The sequence below is a fragment of the Octodon degus genome, unplaced genomic scaffold (genome assembly GCF_000260255.1).
Source record: "Octodon degus isolate 3935 unplaced genomic scaffold, OctDeg1.0 scaffold00099, whole genome shotgun sequence".
NCBI lineage: Eukaryota > Metazoa > Chordata > Mammalia > Rodentia > Octodontidae > Octodon > Octodon degus.
The window spans coordinates 3,394,856-3,420,085 of NW_004524675.1; the positions used below are offsets into that span (position 1 = coordinate 3,394,856).

General features: G+C 36.0%; 1 protein-coding gene across 1 annotated transcript in view; it reads left to right on the plus strand.

The window, feature by feature from the left end:
- Lingo2 (leucine rich repeat and Ig domain containing 2) overlaps positions 1 to 25,230 on the plus strand; it is a 602,131-nt gene that overhangs the window by 309,248 nt on the left and 267,653 nt on the right. The gene's annotated exons all lie outside the window — the stretch shown is intronic.

Below are 25,230 nucleotides of genomic sequence, written 5' to 3' on the forward strand. Positions count from 1 at the left end.
TGTCTTAATGAATGGAATGATTTGTTCTAATGGTGTTTGTAAATAGGATCACAAGTCCGCATCTTGTACAGCAATTAACCACTAAGAATAATATATGCAGTGTATTATTTGTTGAAAAATAAAATAAAATAAAACCTTTTTAATTTTGAAAACAAAAAAAAATATATGTGGTTTAAGCAAAGAAAAATTCATTAGCTAATGGGCTTGAAATGTCCAGCAAATCTCGCTTTTAGGCGCATCTGGAGTCAGGCACAGATGAGGGCAAGACAGCCCACTGACACCTCCTGTGTACAGCCTTTACTCTAGACCATAAGAACGAGGGGGCTCTCCCAGAAGGCCAGGAAGACTGAGCATGACTGTGGCCAGAGAAGTACTATGCTCAGGGGCTGAAATGGGGTGAATACCAGCTGCTGCAGGAAACTAGAGAAGGCCATTGAGAGGACTGAAAGAATGGAGGTCAGCAAACTCACTTCCTCTCTTCTATCATGGAAGACTCACTATGAAAAAGGGCAATGCCTTGTGTGTCCAATCTAATTGTTTATAGACCTCGCTTCCTAATTGGATCACCTGTCTTGCTATCAATTTTTAGGACAGCACTTTGATCAACTTCTGTTTCAGCCATAGGAATAAGATAGAAGCAGGTAGTTTCTCCTTATCGTCAGACAGATATAGTGTAAAGCAAGTATTTCCAAAAAATAAAAAAAGTAGAATACTTTGCACCATTAGAAAAGGGAATCCTTGAGGATGGCCAGATAGCTCAGCTGACTAAAGTGCTTGCTTAGGCAGGTGCAGGGACTGGTGTTCGATTCCCGGTGTGCTGTGCCAGCCCTGCCCCCAGGGCACACTGAGACAGGAAATGAGACTGGGCATGGTAGCATGTGCCTGTAATCCCAGCACTTGGGAGGCTGAAAACAGGATGATCACTATGAGTCCAATCTGTGTAGTGAGACTCTTCAGACCCTATACTAAAAATACAAAAACAGAAGGGTGGGGAGAAAAAGAAAATCCTTGGCACAAATCCAGTAATTACGGAATTTGTGCCTGGAGATTCTGTGGCTCATAATGCAGAAATGGAGATCTGTGTGAAGGCAAGCAGGTCTAAAAATTTGAAGGCAGGTCCCTGGAATTCATAGAACAAGAGATTTGGAGAAGCCGCCACATGGAGCATAAAAGACCCAAGAGCCTGCACAGATGTTACCTTGTGTCTCTTCTTGAAAGTGGTAAACTGGGTGTACATAAGTTGAAGTTCAACAGACTAGAAAATGGCAACCAAATACATTTATGCTCAAAATTCCAGAGTGGTAGAACCAAAAGACCTATGAGTTCTAGCTACACAGAGAGCCCTCGCTGTCCCTTTGCAGCAATTATTAGAAACCTGAACAACACACTAATAGCTAAGTGAAATACTGAAGAAAAGAAGACTAGATGAGTAGTAATTCTTAATTTAAATAGGAGAAGTTAATAGAATCAAGAAGTCCTCTCAAGCCAATAACTTCTGAGGATAATTCACTAATATTATAGACTGTTAGACAGTGTTAGATTGTTTAGTTGAATTCAAACACCTGTAGTATTTAGATGCCAATAGAATATTCACCTCTGACAGGACAAAAAAAAAGGATACAAAGGAAAGATCATTTTGTATTTATATATACAAAATAGGATACATTTACAGCTACTTTCACTGAATTCAATGAGAAGAAAGAGGTGTACTAACAGTGTTTGGACAGGATATCCTGTCTGCCTCTTGTACTATGGATAACCACTAAGAAGATAACAATGTACAATGTGTTGATTAGCAAAACTTTCCTATTAATCAGCTGTGAAATTGTCTCATTCATATTTATTACTCAATTAAGAAAATAAAAAAGAAGTCCTCCTTCCTTCTTACCTCCCTCTTTCCCTCCTTCCCTCCCTTCTTTCCTCTTTCTCTTTCCCCTTCCCTCCCTCCCTCCCTCCCTCTCTCCCTCCCTTTCTCCCTTCTCTTTTATTCCCAACACATGATTACCCAACTTTGGAATCTGGGAGAAAAACAAAAATTCAAAGAAATGGTATGAGTAGTATTATTGGTTCAAGAATACCCTAATAAAATTTTTGTAGTGTCAAATTCTGCAATTTAGACAAATAATATATCTTCTATTCTTGAAATTGAAAAGAAAAATCTTTTCTCATTCCACTTGCATACTTCCTTTCCTATAATACATTTCAACAATTGCAAGTCATATTCTTCTTGACTGTCCATAAGGCCATATTCTTTATAATATTCTTCCTTACTGACCATAAAGCCTTCTTACACCTCCCCGTGACACCAGACAAAAAAAATTGTCTGCCCCCTAATGAACCATCTTATTTGTGTTTAAAATAACCTCCAAACTTTTTTGAATGCACATGAAAATGGTCCCATGCTATGACATAGTAGTTGTTCCAATAATAGATGACATTTCCAGATTACCAGGGTAATTACAACACAGACATCTGTTCATATTATCTCATTTAACCTTAGCAGAAAATACATGAGTGATGTATTCTCATTACCTCACTCTCCCACAGTGGAGACAATGGCTTAGATATCTCAGAAATGGCAGCCTGAGCTGCACAAGAGAAGTCTGGCTCCAGAGTCAGCACCTGTCCCTTCTAGCACAATGCATGTACTTTACCACATCTTCCTGGCTAGAAGCTCTTTTTAGACAAAAGCTACATCATTCCCAGTTTGTGTGACCTACTCCTAGCATAGCATGTTTGTGTGACCCACACCTAGCATAGCATGTTGCCTGTAGTTTGTTATTGCTAGATATGTGTTGAATGAATATCATGAAAATCATATCTTTTGACAGGTGATTATATTACAAATCATGCCCATATAAGTGGTATCTCCATGGAGGCAGGTATATTATGAAATATATCACAATGACTTTATATTTTTAAGGAAAGTTTTTAAAAATCCTTTTAGTTCCCCTATCTTTTTGCCTTGTTTCCCATTTCTCTAGGGCACTAAAGCGAAATATATTCCTTTACAAGTAAAATAGATTGTGTTTTCAGAGACGTAAAATTAGTGGTCAATATTCTAATTATTAAATATGAAATTCTTTTAATGAGGTAAGACTTGGCAAATTGAGAGTGAAAAAAAACTAAGTTCTTTGGAACCAACCCTCCCTTGGCTGTGCTAGAGGGGAAAAAGCAAGTCCAAAGGGAGAAATGAAAACAATTATGTGTAAAACCACAGGCTTTGCTGGCTCAGTGACTACTTTGGAAATTATTAGGTTGTATTATTTTTCTCTCCTTAAAGTTAATGAATTTGAGATTGTTGTATATTGAGGAAAAAAACTTTTTTTTAAATTAAAATACAGCTGAATAGAGAAATGAAGGCATCTTTTGTTTAAAACCAGAGCGTTATTAGTGGAAAGTGGATAGTGAATTATCTGTGTCCTTTTATACTTCACCTACCCTCACAGTAAGACTTCTAAACACAGGGTTTGGGATTTTTACAAGGAGAACAATGTAATACAGGGCACATGTTATAGTATTACTATATAAGAAATCAACCAAAAAATCATATACAAGAAGTGCAGGAAATCTGTCCACACACTAAAGACCAAAAAATCCAGCTGAAAACCCAGAGCTCATAACAATGTCTCTCACAAGTCCAGCTGGAGGCCTAGAGCCCATGACAGTCTCATGTAGGTCCACTTCAGATATCTGCTCTGGAATAGCCTGAAAGTCAGTGGTGGAAGCTAGAAAGTCTGTGCCAGTGGGATGAAGGATCTGTGCTAGCAGGCTGAGGTCTCTGAACTGGAGCCAGGAAGCGGTGCCCAAGGTAAGCATCAGAGCTCCCCCAAAAGTACTGCAGCCATCCTCAGCAACAGTGAGGTTCTGAGCTCCTCCAGTGATGAGCAAAGCAATGCTCAAGATGAGGACCAAAGCTCCCCCAAATGAACTGTATCTACTCTCAGCAGCAACAAGGTCCTGAGCTCCTCTTCTGCAAAAAAACAGCCCAGTTCATCGAGAAAGCCAGTGTGAGAAGGTCAGCAGAACAGTTCAGGAGAACCAACTGCTTCCAATAACCTCTCCAAACAGCATCCCTAACAGTGTTCCAACAGCATCTCCTGTTCTGTCTTTTACACTGCTGGCGACAATTCTCAAGTGGGCCTCCCACAGCCAGTATCATGCTAGCTCAATTCAGCTGGGTGTAAAAAGGTGACCATTATTTAGCAATCCACTACAGTCTCTGAGGTGAATCTCAGTGAGGCAACAAAGCATATAATTTTGTATGGCTTAACATGAAAACCACCAATAAGAATATTCTTGATTGATTCACTTTTCAGTTATATTATCTGATCTACAAAGACATTGTTCTTTAAAGGAATTATAAATGTCATGACTCTGCATGTGCCCTTATTTTACATATCTGAGTTTGTCCTTAATGTCTTTGTCAAACGCAGAAACAATAACAGTGAAAATTTAGGAGTTCTACTAATCTGGGTTTTGTTTTGTTTTCTCTCAGAGATTGAGTGGCAGGAAAAAGTCCAATTTAGACATAGCCCAGAGATGAGACTGGTGTTTTATTGTATGAGAGTCCATGTGATCTGAGGAAATGCTTGCATTAGTGCCCCTGGATCATATTTAAGGGGAAAGCCAAAAGTGTTAGCTGAGAACCAATAGACAGCAGTGATTCATTCAATGTACAAAGCAAGCAATACAAGAAGAGAAGATCCAGATCTACTGGGGAGTGTCTTGGTTATTTTTCTCTTGTTGCTGGGATAAAATACCTGACACCCATAATTAAGGGACAAAAGGTTTATCTAACTCACAGTTTGTGGAGTTTTCAGTCCACACTTGGATGACTCCAAGGCAGAGAGGCATATGGAAGAGCGCAGCAGTTCACAGGGGCAGAAAACAGCAAAACAACAAGAGCCAAAAGGTAGGAGCAGCAGAGGTGGCAAGCCTCTCTCCTTTCCTTATATTGCATTCAGGCTATCCATGCCAGGGATACTACTGTGCTGGCCACCAAAACCTGCATGGTGACCCACACCTGTAATCCTAGTGCTGGAGAGGCTGGGACAGGAGGATCACTATGAGTCTGTGCTGCATAATGAAACCCTGTAGCAAATAAATAATAAAAAATGTTTTAAGTACAATGAGTTGTAAATAGGCAGGTTGGATCCCATTTAGATAGAAAATTGGGCTATCAATGTGATATATATGTGTAGTGTCAGTGACTACTGAATGAAACTGATTGAGAGGTATATAAAAAGGAAAAGTAATTTGGAATCATGACCTATACTCTTGATTTTGTTGGTAGATATTTGAACATGTGTTTTTGTTTTGCTGTTGATTTTTTTTCTGTCCTAATAACAACTAACAAGAACAGTGTATCATACCCATCATACTTTGTTTTAAGGCCACATTATGCAATTTTCCCATATATTACTTTCATTTTTATCACTATAATTTATCTGATAATGGAGATAGAAACTAAATAATTATCAGGCAGGTAACATATATAGTATGGATATACTAGGCAAAAAGATATTTCTTATCTTGGGAAGATGGATCTGGATGCTGTAATATTTCAACATACTTGAATTGATGTGAAATGTAAAACCTATGAATGGGTTGTTTTGGAAGTTTCCACTTAATACTTTTGAACTCTGATGGACTGTGACAGGTCATGGATAACTCAAGACACATGAAGTGCTGAAAGGTGACTGCTGAAAGAATGTCAAGTCATCTGTCATATATATATGAGTTTACTTAGATCACAGTTTGTAGAAGTTTTGGGTCATAGTTTGCTGGCTCAAAGGCCAGATGAGCATCACAGAGGAGAAGCAGGTCATGGCAGGCAGAAGACAGCAAAGCAAGCAAAGGAGAAAGCAAGCCTATTTCTGCACCTTAGATTATACCCAGGCTATTAGGGTTAGGGCAGTAGAATGAGTTAGTAAACACACACCCTCAATCCTAGCACCCCTAATCTTAGCATTTCATGATAAATTGATCACAAATATTAGATTCAGCCACCTTTGAAAAATTCCTATCTATAACTCCATGAAGTTTTGGGGAAACATCTAGACCCAAGCCACAGCAATATTTTTGAGGAAAATATTTAATGTGTTTGTGCTTCTGTCTTTTCATCTCTAAAATGGAAATAGTAAAGATTTCCAGATCTCACAATATTTTCTAGAACAGTAAATGCCTTAAGAAGTAAAAAATTGTGGGTGGATATGGTGGCCCATACCTATAATCTCAGTGCTTAGGAGGCTGAAGCAGGAGAATCACTGTGAGTTCAAGACCAGCCTGGGCTACATAGTAAGTTCAAGGCCAGAATTAACTGCACAGTAAGACCCTGTCTCAAAACAACAAAAAAAATTCTAGAAAGTGAAAACATTCAAAAAGTTTTCATTTTATTAGTATAATCACTTTATATTTTTCCATGGCATCCAATATAGTGCAGTGCCTGACACAATGTCTATAATCAGTAGATAATGTAAGTCAGTGAATGAAAGGTCATGAATTCTAAGTTTGTAAAGAACCTGCAAAAGTCAAAGCAATTTTATTTATTTAGAATGTAAAGACATGATATAAATATACATCACATATTTCTTAAAAATTTTCATAGTAACTATTATTTTCTTTTGTTATAAATTTTTTTTTATAAAATACAAAAATAAGGAAATATAAAGACAAAATTGCTAAAAGAATTCCATTCTATTCTATGGCTAGTGGACAATTTATGATTACATTTAAGCAAAGAATAATTTCCTACATTTAAAAGTTTCTGTTCTGATTAGCTTGATATTTGTGACCTTAAAGTATGAGCATGATTGTTTCCTGGACAAATACTGTAAGTTGGCCTACTTACGTCTTCATCAATGTTACAAATCCAAATCAAAGGATATCTTAGTTCTGGGCTCTTGTGGAAAAGTGACATTAGGAAGTCAAATCAGTGAATTAATTGTTATTAAAGTTTTAAAGAAGTACAGTGAGGGGCTAGGAAGATAGCTCAGTGGCCTAAGCACCTGCCTGGCAAGTACAAGGACCCAAATTTGATTCCTAGTACCACATGCTATGCTACTGTGCTGGCCATTGCAAGTGTTTCTCTCCTATGGAAGTGAAACACTGGATTGTTTCAAGTATCTTTAATATTTTAAGAAGACAGATGACTTGACATTCTTTCAGCAGTTCTAAAAATTCTATTCAACTCTGTTGCAAAAGGATTTAAAGACAAACTTCCCAACCTGTTTTTAGGTGCTTCAGTAGTTGGTTTCTGGTAAACTTCATTCTTATCATCATTTTCACAATGTACAGAAAATAGTAGTCTAGTCTCCCATCTTTGTCCCATTGCTGGAGATTACTCTTTTTCTGGGAAATGTTTTAATCCTTTGCAGATCAGTATCAATCCATTGAATTTGTGCTGATCTAATATGCACAGACAGTGATATCTTAGTAAAATCCCACATAAATAATAGTTTATATAACCAGGTACTCATATCTTGAAATCCCACCAAAAGTGACAGCATCCAGCCCTGTGCTACAATATAAAATAGTGCACAAGAAAATACAAAATATTAGGAAAAAAGACCAATGACTTTCTGAAACACAAGGTTTACTCCATAGTAAACAATTCATTACATTTCATATTGAACACTACAGTACAATAGATATTGGTATTTGATCTTCCCAACCTCTTTCACTGGGAAAAGGCTTATTCTCCCACTGTACCATGTGGTTCTAGGAGGACTTCTCTGTTATACCAGATCTCTGCTCCTTGCCTCTTCATGGGTGATGTATAAATATCTGAAACAAGACAGACAAATCAAAATCTTCTCTTGTGATTTTCAACCAGACTCTGATACCAAACTCTACGTCCCTAGGCAGAAAATGAAAGTGAGTTATGAGACATAACAACCATAAGAGTAAGCCCATTTAAGAGTTTGGAGCTATATTGAACTCAGAGATCAGAGGTTGGGTGTGAGGTCTATACAGCAAGAGATGCAAGTCTTTTATTAAATTCCCTGGTAGAAATGGCCCCTAAATTATTCTTGTTGATAATAACCTAAAAGGGTCTTCTTGAGATACTGCAGGATACGTAGCTGAATTGTGCATCTCATTGAGTAGCGTAAAAGTCATGCATGCCAGTGCCCTGCACTATGCATCAGCCCTTCTCATTGTTTGCACTGCAGAGGTCAAAATTGTACTGATTTTCTTTTTAGCCTCAGGAGGGCCTCTCATTTTTCTCATGTACAAAAATGAGACTGATGCGTCTTTTAGGTTAGGATGGTGCTAAATAATTTCTAATAATTTCATGTTTAAAATATGTGCTTTCAATGGTTATCTAGTAAACATCATTACTTTTCTGCACTTTGACAAAAATAAGTGTGAATAACGATATTGAAAGTTCATTACCAACATTATTTTCTCCTTAATTATAATTCATTTAGATGTCCTCATCAGTTATTTAGTATAAAAACCCCCCATTTTTTTAAAGTGGCCCAAACACTAGGAAGGGTAGCTACTAAGGATAGTGAGATTCTTCTGGACCAGCATACATAATACATTGGGATCTAGATTTAAGAGGCAGTAATCAGTAGGGCGCCTGACACGCCATTCGTTTGTTAATCTATCTACTAACTATTCATTTTCTTATATTGTGAAGTACTGTCCCAGGCACTAAGGGTAGAATAACAGGCCAAATACTAAAACTTCACTTACTTTAGAAGCTATTATTAAATCTTCATTGAATAAATGAGTGGCTGTATAGAAATAGATTAATCAACAGTGCACACATTTTTAGATTGCCAAATCACTGAGATGAAGAGCAGTAGCAGAAGAGGTAAATGGGGAAGTAGAAAGCATACAGATTGAGAGTGTGTGTGTGTGTGTGTGTGTGTGTGTGTATGTGTGTGTGTGTGTGTGTTTTATGGGACAGTCCAGGGATGTGACTTGATGGGGGGGTGGATATAAAAAGGAATGGTAGCTTAGCAATAATCATGGTGACATTTTGTTCATATTATTATACAGAGGTGAGACAATAAATAAGTTGGCAACCACAAGTTCGTTCAGTTTTCTAGTGTTCTCTTTTTCTCCCCATCCCTCTTCCTCCTCCTCCATCTCCCCCCTCCCTTACTTTCTCTTCCTCTCGTTCCCTACCCCTTCTCTCCTTTCCTTCCTCCCTCTCCCTGACTCACTTTCCCTATCATTACCTCAGTATGAGTGAGCTCCCATCAAAGAAAAAAACACTGCAAGCCAGATACCATACAAGATTAACATTTCTATTTGAGTAAAACAGATTTCAGTCAGTAAAAGACTTGTATTGAAATGCTTAGCTCTTAACACTGGACAACAGTTATAGTAACCTTAATGTTCTAGGATCACCAATTTATTTTCATAGTATAATTAGGTTCATTTTTATACTTATTAACAAAAAACAAAATTTTATGTGCAACAAGTATATTAGAAGCTCTAAGTCATCTATCTCTGTTGAACTCACATAAGTTTTTCTTTAATTTAAATTGTCATGTAATCACACCTGTGAATAGCAGTTTACCTTATAAGGTAGGGCAGGAGACAATATTTGAATAATAAATATTCTTAGATACTTGGTGGCTATTTGAAATAAGTTTCATGGAGTTTAGTTAAATTAACAATCTAGGAAAGTAGAAAACATACAAGTTGCTCCTTGTTTATCAGAGTTCCTAATTAACCCTGGAAATCTCAAAAGCTACAAAGAAATTTAAACATTCACTTGAATTATCCCTTTTTTCATAATGGTCAAATGTGAAAAGTGTCAAAATTTAGGATCCAAAAACTGGATTTAAAGCAATTGTCTAAAATCATGGCATTATTAACTAACATAATTTAATAATTTCACAATGGAAAATCATATCAAAATAGTGCTTTGTACCCCATAAATATGTACAATTATGATTTAATAATTAAAAATAAAATAAAAATTATAAATGCATGTAAATGGTTAAAAAGAGGGAAGAAGAAAATATACCCACCATAACTTATTTGAAACAAAGTGACATATTTTAGCTAAGGGAATCTTAATTAACTTTAAAATATGACATAATATAGTTTTAGCATCTTTCCTCTGTAGTTTGCTTAAAAAGTTTGTAATTGTAGAAAAATACAGTCTACATAATTTTTAAATAATAATGCATGAAACCAAATTGAAATATTTTATATTGTATTTAAGCTATAATTCTGCTAACCAAGTGAGAACATATTTAGAGATACCACTGCCTTACACATGTAAAGCACTTTGTCTTTTACCCAAATAAAGCCAAAGCCGGGTGGGAAGAAGAAGCTGTTGCGAACTCAGCAGTAATTCAGGTCTGTCCTCCGGTGCCTGCCTGTGCGTAACTTCCTTTTAGCTTTATCTTATTGTCCTATTATTTTCTTTATTGCTCTGAAGCAAAATAGGAGGATGAAGAATTTCCTAAATAAAGGTGTGGTTTTTGTTGTTGTTGTTGGCTTTTCAGAATAATCCTTCATAACACTTAAGAGGAAGTGACGATGCTCTCTTCAGGGCACACATCCTGAAACACGGCTCCTTAGCTGTGCTGTGCATCGAGACCCTTGTCCTGTGAAACCCTTCCTTACAGTGTCCGTGGGGGCTGCCCAGGCACGCACGCTGAGGAGCTCCCAGGAGAAAGAGCAGGTCCCTCCTATCCGTGCCAGGCAGAGCCCTCCAAGCTACGTCCACAGGTAGCCCTAATACAAGCCTTCCTCCCACCCACAGCCTTGTGTATTATGATGCTCCCCGAAGACCTAAGGAAGTTTTGATCCAACATTAAAACGAGAAAGGAGGAAACAAGGTGAAAGACAGGTGCCACGCCAAGGCAGGGAAAGGCAAAGGAAAGTGATGACTGCTTTTCCTGCCTCTGACATCCTACCCACCTTTTAAAGACTTCGCATTTCCCCAGCCTTCACTTAATACATTTTCTCTTCTCTGAGGAGTCTTTATTGGCACCTCACAGTTTTGCTTATAATAGGTCGCCTTTAAGGAAATTTCTGTGAATAAATTTGGGAAAAATATGGGCACTTCGTTAAGAGGCTTTGCTGTTAGTGTCTGCAGAATGTGAAAAACCCACTATATGTAAAAACTTCCACAATTTTCATAGCAGATTCTTGAGTTGCTGGCATGTGCTTGGGCGCAGTTTATCTCCTGTTGCTCAGATTTTGAATCTCAGACACTTGTTTGGTTTTTTCTTTTTCATTTTCTCTGAGAGTACTAAGACTTTAAGGAGTTGACTCACAATACCTAAATATCCTGCAAGCATTTAGCACACTAAGGGGCCCCTGCATTATGTGTACTGTGGATAGCCACCTTTGAGAAGCAAGAGTATGCACACCAAATTGATAACCATGACCTTATACAGACTCAGGGGAAATGTGGGGAAAGGGGCAACTGGACAGTCCTTAAGGCTGCATATGCAGCAGGGCAAAGGATCTAGAGCTTCCAATCACAAGTCTTAATTCAAATTGTGTATTTCAGGCCAGCCAAATATCTCAGTGGATTAAAGTGCCTGTAAGCAGGTGCAGGGTCAGGGGCTCAATCCTCAGGCCTGCAGTGCTGGCCCAGCCCCAGAGGCACACTGAGATGGTGATTGAGACTGGGCGTGTGGCACCTGCCTGTAATGCCAGCACTTGAGAGGCTGAAAACAGGAGAATCACTACAAGTCCAGTCTAGTACAGAGACCCTGAACACTCTGTAGACCCTTCCCTAAAATACAGAAAAATAAATAAATAAACAAATTGTGTATTCCTCTTAAAAAAATTAAGCTATTTGAGCTCTAGTATTCTCACTCAAAACATGTCAATAATGAGAACTGTTTGTAGAGTTGTAAAATTAAATAGCATGATGCATGAACATGCTTAGTGCAATGTTTTAGCCACAGAAAGTGCTCAGCAAGTTTATTAGTTAGCATCATTAATGGCATCATCAGTTCCCAGGGGGCCTGAAGGGCATCCTGTTCCAGAAGAGTTCAGTTCTTAGCAGCTGGTATGAGCCAGTCCTCCTGACACAATGATTCCGAGACCAATATAGCCTAATTAGTGGTAGATTAAACCCGATTTTAATTTCCTAGGTTTTATGAAAAGCAAAACCTTTTTTTTCTTTTATGATATCTCAGGACGATTTTAATTATAATTCAGTCAACTTGAGATTTTACAGGTACCTTGGTTTCTTTGAAATAGTTCATCTCTCTAATCTTCATTTACAAAATTGGGATAAAATTCATAATACTGGATATAGACATTCAGTAATAAAATGAGAAAATGAGTTAAATAGGAATAGTACTCCACTTGGTGTATAGTAGTTTCTTTTTCAGTGGTACCTAGAGATACTGTGTTTTTATAAAACTTCCCTTAGAGTGATTACTTTCCTTGAATTATTTTGAGTCTTTGTACTTTCTGTAGGAGGAAGTAACGCATCCTGACTAGGCTTCTAGCTTAGAGAACACAGTCTGACCTCGAAGCCATCCACAGATGATATTGCTGTCCTCAAGTATAATTACTGAGTATATCTGAGGAAAGTAGGAAAAAATGTAGACCCAGAAATCAAGGATAGAATCTTAAAAATTTATTACATGTTTCAATAAATCTTTTCTATTGCCGTAATTCACATGAAAGAATTAAAATCAGTAGTAATTGTCTTAGTGCATTCAAGCTGCTCTAATGAAATACAGTGGATGGATAGTTTGTAAACAATAGAATTTTGTAGCTATGAATGTGGGAAAGTTGAAGACCAAGGTGCCAGGAGACTTAGAGTGTGTCTGGGCAATGTCTTGACTTGTAGATGGCACCTTCTCATTGTGTCCTCACACGGTACAGGGTTGAAGTAGCTCTCTTGAGTCTATTGGATAAGGGCACTAATCCTCTTCATGAGAGCTCCACCTTCATGACTTAATCATTACAAAATGCCTTCTTAACATCATGTTTTTGAGAGTAAGATTTCAGTATATGACTTTGTAGTACATAGCATTGGTTTTACAGTGCATTATTTATTTATTAGTGCCATTTGTTTCCTCAAACCCAGGAATAACTTTGCATATATGATTTCATACATATTATTTTATATATACATATATATATATATATAAATGGGAATATGTTATAAAAATAATGCATTTCCAAAATCATATTGGGTGCATCTTGTATTCAGATATTTCAAACAAGGTGCAGTTGATTACCTTTGTGTTTTTAGCAGCTCATTTTTGGTCCTGGGGAGATGGCTCAGTGAAAAAAAAAAAAAAAAAAAAAAAAGCTCATTTTTGACTGTTGTATAGACAATGTAGAGGAAATCAAAAGAAGATGTAAGACTTGTTAGGATCAGCTACAACACCTTACATGGGAGCATAAAGCGCTCTCTCACAGATGTAATTTTCATGACCAAATCATTCATACACCTCGTGGCTTCTCAGAGAGATTACTTCCAATTATTACTAGATGCCTAGCTACATTTCAAAAGTGTTGAATTTGTTAGAAAGCTAAGCTTAGATTATCTGATTCTTACAGTAAATCAAGTGCATTATCAAGACAAACTTCTTTCTCTCAAACTGGAAGCTGCTCTATGTCAATTGCTTACATATTTTTTCTTATCTTTTCTTTAATGAGCTTTAATGCCCTCAGAGAGATTTGTCTACTAATAAATAAGCTACCAATAAATAAAACACCAATAACATGAATTTCTGTGATTCACAGCAGAAAATTAAAACTCAAGAGAAGTGGCAATATGTCAGTATTTTATTTTCTCTGATCTGCTTGCCAGTGTCAAAGGACTCAGCCATTGAACAATAAAGAAAATTATTTCTAAAACTTCTGAAAGTAGGAAATGATATAACAAATTGTTTTATTTTGTTCTTAATATTCTGTATTGGAGAAAGAAAAAAAAAAAAACTACCTCGCATTCCAACCTGACATTGTGTCCTTTCTTCTTAGGGCATCATTAGGGTGAGACTGTTATCTCTGTCAGTGTAGGTGGAGCGAATATTGAAAGACTGTAGATGTTTGGAAAGGGAACGTTGCAAAGTGGAAATTCATAGCCTTTTATTATAGATCATACACTCATTAATTAGAGTACAAAAGCTTTTTTCATCACGTGTACATAGGAATTTAATATAGGTAGAAAGTAATTTTGATGCCCAAAATACAATACTCTGAATGAAGTCTCATTTTCCTCATACCATGAAAATGTTGTGTCGTTGCAAATAAGAGCCCACTCATTGGCATGTGTCCAAGCTGACCAAATAACATAGAAGTAGAAATACCACATCTACTTCCTATGGTTTCTTTACATTTGCATCAGCATGTGTTCATATTTTATTTACAACCTTTTCAACCATAATTTGGCCTTACAGAGAAAAGGGTGAGCTTTATTGAAGTGGGAAAATATTGCCTTCACTATATGATCCTGTCTTAATTTTTCATCCTGGATGAAAAAAATATTACCAGTCAATGAAATGTCATCGTCTCAAATAGCAGGCTGCACACTAACATTCTACATGGAGATGTGGACTTTCCCCCTCCAAGTACTTCCTAGCGCTGTCTTCCTCATCACCCCAACACGTTCCATCTCCCCAGGTTGACACCCACTGCACAGTGAGAGTTGCCATAGCCCAGCCATCCGGGGGAGTGGAGGCAAGTTCAAGTCCTGCTTCAGCGTTAATGTACTAACTATGGATCCTTCGTTCATTCTAAGAACTATCCATCTTGTGTCTGTAGTGAAGAAAATAGTACAAAGATTCAATGAATGTTTATAGGAAAGTGTTTAGTAAATTCTAACTTGTGTATTTTTCTTATCTTGATTGCATGTGCTTTCTATAATGAAAATTATTTAATCAGTGCTTTTCCTTTGTTACATATAACATCATACCACGGCTGAACTGTTGCATTCAAACATAATTAATCATAAAGAGTGTAAGTTTTTAAAAGTGTATGTTTAGGTGATGCCAAACACCACAGCCTCACTATAAATAACCATTTTTTCATATTTCAGCATTTTAAACTCATGCAATTATATATTTATCATAACTATTTGAAAATTATAGAAATAAAAATTAGGAAGAATGTACTATATAAAAAAGAATACCGTACATACTGTGGTCATGTATTTTAAATAGAAACTTTTGATAAAAGACAACATAAAATCACGTATCTACTTCACAAATTACTTTTACCACATAACCATACATTTGTTCACACAATATTCAAGCATTTATTGAACATTGATAAATGCCAGGTAATATTCTAGAGTCTATGTTACAGCAATAAATTATCTAGACAGTTTGTGTGTGAGAGCTATTTCTATTGCTAATATTTTTTAAAAACACGCAAAACAGTGAGTCTGCAAACGTCACTCCACACAATAGTGAGGAAGTACGGTGCTAGTTATTTCCAAATGTCTCTTCAGGAAGTTGTGCAAATGGTTATATCAGGAACAATGATACATATAAAGTGAACATTTTGGGCTGGGGAGGTAGCTCAGTGTACCTGCCTGGAAAGTGCAAGGACCTGGGTTTGATCTCCGTGCCGGCTCCAGAACCCTGTGCTTGCCATGCTTGTGTCCAAAATCAGGCATGGTAGTGCACACCTGTACTCCCAACGCTGAGGAGGCTGAGACAGGAAGATCACTATGAGTCTGAGCTGCATAGCAAGACTCTGTACCAAATAAATAAATAAATGATTAATAAATAAGTGAACATTTTGCTTCCCTTATAGATGAATAATACTCTCATGTTAAGATTGTACAACTTTTAGTAATGTTAAGCATTTCTTATCCTCATTGATATATAGTTATTTTGTATACCAAAAATCTTAGACTTTTGGCTTCAAGTTATATTTAATTATGCTACTCCAAAGCCATTGTCTGTCAGTTTATGTTGTTTAAGGATGAGTGATAGGTTTTGGATATTTTTATTGTTCACATTTATCAATAATATTTTTTGTGGCTTTCAAATTTCATTGTTTAAAGCATTCCCGACCTAAAAATTACAATGCTATATATCCTATTACATGTTCTAGTGCTTCTACATTCTCACTTTTACTTTTTTTTCTGTATTTTAGGGAAGGGTCTACAGGGTGTTCAGGGTCTCACTACTAGATCGGACTTGTAGTGATCCACCGGTTTACAGCTTCCCAAGAGCTGGGATTACAGGCAAGTTTCAACACGCCCAGTCCCAATTGCCATCTCAGCGCGCCTGTTATCCCAGCACTTGGGAGGCTGTAAACAGGAGAATCACTAAGAGTCCAATCTACATAGTGAGACCCTGTATACCCTATCCTAAATACAAAATAAATAAATAAATAATAAAGAGAAGTGTATTTCAAAGATATCTGTGTTTCGTACTCTACAGGAAAGTAATTCTTTCGCAACATTGTTGATGGCCTTCATGACTATTTAGAATTATTGTCACTTATTAAATAAATTTGGTAGCTTTTGATCTATAAACTCAATCACTTCGCCTAGGATTTCATGCATTTGATTTCCACTATTGCTACAGCTCTCCCTTTATCAAACCACAATTAGTATTTGTGTTTTCTTGGTCTTTTGCTGGACTCCTTGATATATTCATTTTCTTAGTTGCTCTTAAAGTTTGTTGCTAGTGTATTAATTTTTTCTTTAATTTTTTGCTCTTATTTTTCTTTTTTCTGTGTCGGTGGTGCATGAATGAAAAGCAGAATAAGCCATAGGATTTATTATTTCAGTCCTATCACTATTTTACTTGTTGAAGAAATAGATTTTTTGTTTTTTTTTAGATTTGAGTGTGCGTGTGCTGAGTCTCACTACTCAGCTCAGACTAGTAGTGATCCTCCTGTTTTCAGCCTCCCTAGGGCTGGGACTACAGGGGTGTACCACCATGCCCAGACTTCATTGCTGTCTCAGCTCGCAGGGATGGGGTCCTGTGGTGCCAGGGATCCTACCCTGGAGCCTGCATATGCTTAAGCAAGCACCTAGTCTATCTCACCTGCCCTTGAAATAAAAATTTTCGACATTTTTCTAGAGAATGGACTGCCCCTCTTGGCTGCAAGAGCCTTACTGAAAAGATGTCAGTGCATTTTTTTTAGATCAGTGTATTTCTTATAACCTATGTGTTTTTTTTAAATGTATTTTAAAATCAGTGTACTTAAAATGAATGCTTTACTTTAGAAAGCATACTGTACTTTAGTGTATCAGAAAACCAGTGTACTTTTTTAAGAATCAGTGTGCCTTTAGATTTCAGTCTCTGGCTTCTTATCAAATATTCTGTTCTCTTAATGTCTAAAGTCTTCTTTCAATCTCTAGAGGTAAAAATAGATAAGAAATAACAAAATATCTCTAGAAAATGTTTACTTGATATTGTACATCTTTTCTGAAAATCAAATGCCTTTATTTTCTTTGAAAGAGCTAATTTCCCTTTTCTGAAATTCATAGTACCTCTATTACTTGGTGTCGTGGTTACTTTTCTGCCTTACCTGTGGGAAAATACTTGACACCCAAAATTAAGGAAGGAAAGATTGGTTTAGCTCACAGTTTGTGGAGGTTTCAGTCTATACTCATCTGGCTCCGAGGCAGAGTGGCACATGGCAGAGGGTAGCTATTCATGGCAGCTGAAATCAGCAATGCAGCAAGAGCAAAAGTGAGGAACATTAGCAAAGAGCGAGCCTTTTGTTCCCAATTTGGACACATCCTGGAAGCAGGGGTTGCTGGGAAAAGGCGCCCAGAGGCAAAGACCTCATCGTGGACCTTTAAACAGAACTGGAGATGGGCAGCTCACTCCTCACCTGTTTGCGGTCACATCTGACGGCTCACTGGCCTTTCGCTGGCAGGCATAGCTGAGGAGGGCTGTGTTTCACCTTCAGTGGGTGATAAGGAATAGAAAGAGAGAAAGAAGAATGGCAGAAAATGGGAGATAAAAACAGACCATGACAGAGGAAGATTAAAAAAGAATAAAATGGTAGAGAAAGAGCAGGAAAAGGAGATGAAGACATAGCCTGTTCTTGGAGCAGATGTTTTCAAGTGTTCACAAAAATAGGTCACAATCACATCTCAGAACTGAATTGGAGTACCCAGTCCCAACTCTAATTATAAATCAGAATTCATCTTTTAAAAAGAAATGATAATGTGGTGGTCTTGAAAAAGCAATTTGATGTACTTAGACAATATTATGTAAACATAGTATTTTGTAGGCTGCTTCATATTTTGCAGCATTACAGAACTGCTTAAAATATCCAAAGTATGCAAATAAACCCATAAGACTGCAGTTTACACTACAAATTACTCAAGGTATGAAAAGCTCTCTGTTGTCACCACTGCATCTTTTCTCCTGAGTGCTTGCCCTCCTCCCACCCATCCTCAGATACCTTCAGCATCTAATAGCTATCAAGGGAGTCCGTATCTGCTAAATGCATGTAAGAGCAGAACATTTCAGGTGGAGTGGAAGACAGCAAGAGACTAACACAGGAGGATCCCAAATTTGAAACCAGCTTGACCATCTTAGTAGTGTATAGAGTCTTGTCTCAAAATAAGGACACAGAAAGGGTTAGGGGTGAAACTCTGTGTCCCATGTCCTGGGTTCACGTCCCATAACAGAATCAAAAGGAAAAGCAAGCAGGACACTTTTCCTGAGGCCTGATCTGCTGAATGATGCTAGCACAGAGAACACTGTAATAATATAATAAAAAATGAAGATCAAAGAAGGAGAGTTGAAATACTTCTCTGCTGGATGACCTCCTGGATGCCCTGAGGGCTTCACTCTTGCCTTTGTTCTTCATGGTGTATCCTCCAAGGTAAATATCTGAGTATTGACAGCTCACCTTTCAAACAATTGTGTCACAAATTTCTCTTCCCACTGTACAAAATGAGGGATACTGCAGTCATTGAGACCATTTAGTTTTTAAGCTGTTCTGTAGCTCAAGCCCACACTAACTTCTTCTTTACATTCCTGTAAACACTTCCTCAGGGCCAATGCTTGATTGCATATTGTTGCACATACACTCTGAATTTGCCTTTGTTCGTCACGCTTGCCAAACCTGAGTGGAAAGTTTGTAAGGCAAGGCTCATTTATTATTGTCATTATTATTTGATAGCATTATGTTCCCTTACTCTCTTCTCACCTTTCTGTCCTTATCAAAGGTTTAAACGTAGAATTAGAAGTATTTTAACCTTTTGGAGTACACCTGAATGAATACTTTCCCTGAACGATAAAATATAGCATTTATTATCCTGGTTTTCCCAAAGTCAAAAATTGCATTGTTAGAGAAAGTTTACATATTAAAAATATCATTCATGGAATCATGGGACCACCTAAAGTAAACATTGAAACCCTGAGAATCTCAGTAATGCTTTTATAACTTCCTATTTTCAGACCCCTCATCTGGAGATTTGTTTCTGTGGGTTGCTTTTACATTCTGGAATTTTTTGTCTTTACCTAGCAGTCTTCATAGGCTATGAAATTTTAGTATGTAGCTAAGTCTAAGTACAATGCTTTTGGCAAGACTGACTTTTATCTGAAAAGTTCTATAAAATGTATTTTCTTAAAAAATTATATATTCCGTTCATCCCCAAACCCAAGACAATAGTGCAGTGCCTATACTGCAAGTATTAAAGGACTTTAAGATCAATTAAATCTTAGAGATTTCTATACTAACTTTATTTATCAAATCAACTTTCTATTAATCTTCCTCTATCCATTTATGTTTGCCAACTCACCTTCCTCTTTATCTGCTATCTGTCTATTTTCAGTTACCTACAAAGAAGGATTTAAAGTGTTCTCAACAAATAAATCTGTGGGTTTTAGGATAAACATATGCTACAGCAAAAAGTTATAACAAACGTTAAGAACTTATATGAAAGTGAAATTTTAAGAATTTCCTCTTATCTCAATGAACTTTCCCTTTGGACTGAAATATTTCTTAGGATCTGAGCTACATGTTACATTTATTATAATGTAAAGATTCTAATAGACAGTCTTTGTGATCAGAATCAACATCAAGTACATTTTTCTAAAGTTTCATTTTCCCATTTTCACCACCAGCCTTTCTATTTATGTGCTTTTCTTGAATGCTAAATACCTCCTCTTTCTTTGTGTTTAGTTTTTGTACATAAAATTCCCCTCAAAATGTTCTTAGTCCTTATTCAGTTAATACTGAAAATGGCAAGCAATTGGACTCACTACTTCATCTATTTTCTTAACCAGTTTAAGTCTATTTGCTCATTTGTCTGCTCCTTACAGTTTATTTTGTTGCTTGGATCTTCTGGTCCTTAAAACTAAAGTGATATAATTTTATTAGACTTTAGAAAAGATGGTATTATCAATTTCAAGATACAGACTATCTGTGTAAACCCAAAATAGCAATTCCTCTTTCTCAGTCTAAAAAGATTTGACTAGTTCTTCTTTTCCTAATCCTTAATCCACATTTGACTCATCAGGTTTGCTTATATTTTGCCTTCTAGGAACATTCAGTAAGTGCAGCAAATTTAGGCTTCTTTAAGTATTCCACTCAGGCACAAACTAAGGATCTAATGTAGATATCTAGATCTAAAATTTCCCTGAACTCACTGCTTCTTGCAGTTGTAGAAAACAAGAGTGATTTCTGACTAGGATAAGCTTATTACTTCCTTAGAACATGCCCAGGCTGTATCTGAACCAATAGTTAATTTAGAGTCTTGCCCTTTGCTTTACAGTTTGAGAAATCCCAGTTCTGCTAATACAACTTGGAATTGATCTGATTAAAATCTACCATAATGGATTTTTTTCAATGACAAAGTGCCATATCAACCAGGACAGAAAAGTATTGATTTTATAGTGAGGATTAAGAAAAGTGAATCAATTATTAAACTATCTGGGCAATATACCTAGTCCATTAATGCCAAATAGAATTTTTAAAAGTTTGGCAAACATGGGGCCACATGTCTTTGATGTATCAGGTGACTCATAAGCCAGGTAGGATATTTCTACTAACCAACACAAGATCTTCAGAACCATAGAATTCTCTGCTTTTGATACCTTGAGTATGGTTTGTCCCCTTGAAAATTCATCCTGCATCCTAGAAATAAATTATCTCTCTTTGGCTAGTAAGTACATCCTTTCTCATTTATGTTGAAAAATATAGACAGTTTTCTGCATTAGTTAAATAAAAAGACCATTACTTGAACATTCATGTTTTGGACTTAATCAGTAAGTTATAATTCTTTTTTTGTTTTTTCAGTACCAGAGATTGAACTCAGGACCCTGCACTTGCCAGGCAAGTGCTTAGTCTACTGATCTATCTGCCCAGCCCAAAAATTTAGGCTTTTTTTTTTTTTTTTTGTGGAACCAGAGATTGAATTCAGGCCCTTGTACTTGCCAGGCAACCATTTATTCTACTGAGCCATCTCCCCAGCCCCTGTAATTCTAATGTTAATTTTCATTTATTATTGGTGATTAATGATTATGTTAAATATATTGTGGAATAAAGAAATCAGCAAGAAGCACTATTTACAAAGTAGTCTTGTTACCATGCCCTATATTAGGCATTAGATAGATAGATAGATAGATAGATAGACAGATAAATAGATAGATAGATGATAGATAGAAAGAAATGACCCTGTTCTTGTAGTATATATAATTTATTAGGGAAAACTGAGTATCAGTCAGATAGTTTCCAGATAGTTTGCTGAGAGATACTGAAAATGTATGTATCAGATATAATGGGAAAATACAAGGGACAGTGACAGCTCTGTCAATGTTTTAAAGAGATTTATAGAAGATACTTAATGTTAGATTTTTATGGTAAGAGTAGAATTTAGCAGATGAAAATGGTTGTCAGTAAGAGAATTTTACAGACAGAAGCGCAGAGGTATTAAACGGAAATTCAGTGAGGTTGGAATTGGAAGGAATAGTAGGAAATGAAATGTAAATGATGTGCATGCGCTCGAAGTATCACATGAGAAGAACAATTCCTGCTCAAGAGAAATAAGAAATCCTAAGAGGAGTTTTAGGTGATGAGTAATCTAATTCATTTGCAAACTTGAAATCACTGTAACATATGTGGCCCACTCAGTAAGCATCACCAAGTTTGTGCTGTAGAGCAATTCTTTCATTTTATGAGGACATATGGAATAAATTTGCTTCTGATGGGGCAGCTTACCCACCCTTGGTAGGTCTCAGTGTTTACAGAGACATTAAGAAGCTTTGCCCAGTAACCTAGAAGTTATGTTTTCTTTTGTCTTATTATTTCTGCTGGTTTTTAAGTTCAGCTCTTTGAATTTGTGAGGCTTATATTATCTTAGATGGAACATTAGAGTTTTATTTCACTTAAGGGCCCAAGGTTACCTTGGAATTATAAATGTCTACACCCACTATTCTCACATAAAAGTAATTTTAATTTTGAAGGCATTTAAAGAAATGTAAAAGGCTTATAAAGTAAACTGAATTGTATAGCATAAATATTTTTAATGAACCACAAGACTGTTATCCTTGGAGGATTAATAAATGAGTTCTATGGTCTTTTTTTTTTTTAGTAATTCAGAAGAGCATTAATTTTGCCTTTTTCTCTCAAAACCAAAAGATAGATTCCTGTGTGCTTATATTTTCAGCTTTCACTGTATTGTACTTCAATTTTTAACAATTGTGATATCTTGATTTTTAACATGCACAATGTATTTTAGAAGCAATTTCTGAAAATACTTTCTAGTGAGAAAGTTTTTTTGTATTTTAAATTAAATCTCATAATAGGAAGAAATAAGTTCAGTAAAAAGGGTCGAGTAAAGACTAATCATTTCTATTGTTAACCATGGAAAATGCTTTACTTTTTGCTCTTTAATTAAAAATCTACATTTCTCTTATTAGTTCTGCATTTTACATTTGTGTCCCAGTGAATATCCACAGCTTGAGTCTGAGAATTAGATAACAGAAAAAGAGAGTAAATAAAAAAGATATCTTTTTCCTACATACACTGAATTAAAAATACCTTGTTCTAGTGTACGTCTGTCTAGCAATTTGTATGTACAGTCCTGATATAAATGTACAGACCTGATAAAAATAAAGTCTGGGTAAACTCTATTTTTATCAGCTCTAGGATGTAGTTCAGAGTTAAGATTTCTCTTGCCAAGATCAAGTTGCCATTGGCTAACAGTCTCTGGTGCTTGTTTTTAAGCAGTAACTGAGATGCCAGTGGAGGCCTTGCTGGGACCCAGACTGTGCTTCACGGAGCTGTGTGGATCTAACTCTTTCTCTGCAGTGGCGATGATGATTCATCCAGCAGGCTTACTATATGTTTTTTGATACTTAACTAACCTGAAAAATAGCCTCAGGCATGACTGAACAGACCCCTCCTTCTGCAAGCCAAACTCACTGAGAGTGAAAGGACAAATTTTTAGAAAAAAAATGACCATTTGGAGAGAAATAATCCATCTTTTTCATAGGTATATAATGATTATCACATTTTAGAGATGGAATTGATAGTTTTCTTATATCCTTGACTCTAGATTTTTAATTTGTAAAGGAGGTTATTGCTTTCTGGAATTGTATTCTTGTGGAGACATTTTAATATACATTGACTAAAATTAACTGCGATATACATTTATTAGTTTATATGCATTTTTTAGGTTTCCTTAGTATAACAAAACTTTCTTAATATTGTAATCATTAAACACTTACATGATATTCTTAAGAGAGACTCAAGGACACAAGAAACACTGAAAAAAAGTGGAAGAAAGCTCATGGTGATTTTAATTTGTCACTGAAAAATGCCTGCTGTACAAAGCAGGTTATAATTCTTTAATCAAAGATTGGGGGCAATGAAAGAAAATTACATTTTCTACATCACTACATTTCATGTCTCAAATCCAAATATGAAAAACTTTTCTCCTGAAAAAAGATATATCAATTCAGGAAGAATCAAAATTCTAATTTCCAGCCTTCTCATTGATTCATTGTCTTTTTGAGGAATCCTTCTCTGTCTCCCATAGACCATACATAGAGACAAAGCCCATTTTCTAATCTGCATCTGTCTCTTAATATAAACAAGGACTTCTAGATTGTGTCAGATGCTGTTCAAGTAAATGAAAAAATTTAGTGGAGCCCAGAGAAAGATACTAAATTAAAGATTCATCTGTCATTAATCTTTGGGGAAATCAGACAGTGCACACCAAGAGTTTTAGACAGATGGGACTAAGATCAAGCCCTGGCCACTGGTAATTTTCATTGTAAGTATCAAGGTGATCTTGAAGAAGTTTATTTATTTTTCTGAAGCTTGTCTTCTTTATCTAAAAACTGAGGATGATATCTACCTTCCAGGGCTGTTACAAGAGTGGACACCATAATGCACATGCAATATTTAGCAGCGAAGTCTTATACTCAGTATCTAATAGAAAGCAGGATCTTAGAGGACTTGTACATTTCTTGAAACCATGTAACTGATGAAACAAACAGAAAAATATTCACATGGAATTAACAAATGTTTTAACTATAAATGATTTAGTTTGCATCAATTACACTTTTTTAAGATGAACTTGATATTTCATATGAAGCATTAAGCAGCAGAGTTCAGCACTCAATTGCTAAAGGTAACTAAGAACTTAAGGGACTTTTCTCCTTCATGAAAGCATGTAACTGATGAAATAATTAAAAAAAATACTATCACATGGAGTTTGACTAATCTTCCAGATCTGAATGATTTGCTTTGCATAAATTCTCAAGAATGAAGCTTCTTACCTCATGATATTTAAGATACACTATAATATTTTTAAACTAATATAAGAATATCAGTTTTAACTTTTTTTTCTTTTTTTGGTGGAACTGGGGATTGAACTCAGGTCCTTGTGCTTGCCAGGGAAGCGCTTATTCCACTGAGCCATCTCCCCGGCCCCTGTTTTAACTTTAGATAAAGTGTGTATCTCCTTCATCAGCATTTAAGTGATTAAATGCTAAAAGGTCACATAGCTACTATTGTAAAACCTTAACATTTGATTATTATGGGAACAAATGAGCAAAGCTACTGATGTATACACATTTATGTAATATATATATGAAATTCAGCAAATATATATATATTATATATATATATTATATATATATATATATATATATATATAACATATATAGTCAGTATCTTTAATGGTAACTAAGAACTTAAAGGATTTTTCTGTTTCATGAAAGTATGTAACTGATGAAACAATAATTACTATCACAGGGAATTTTATATGAAATATTTTTGAGAAATGTTTAAAATTCTAATCTGTTCAAACCCAATATTCTAGAGAAGGAATGA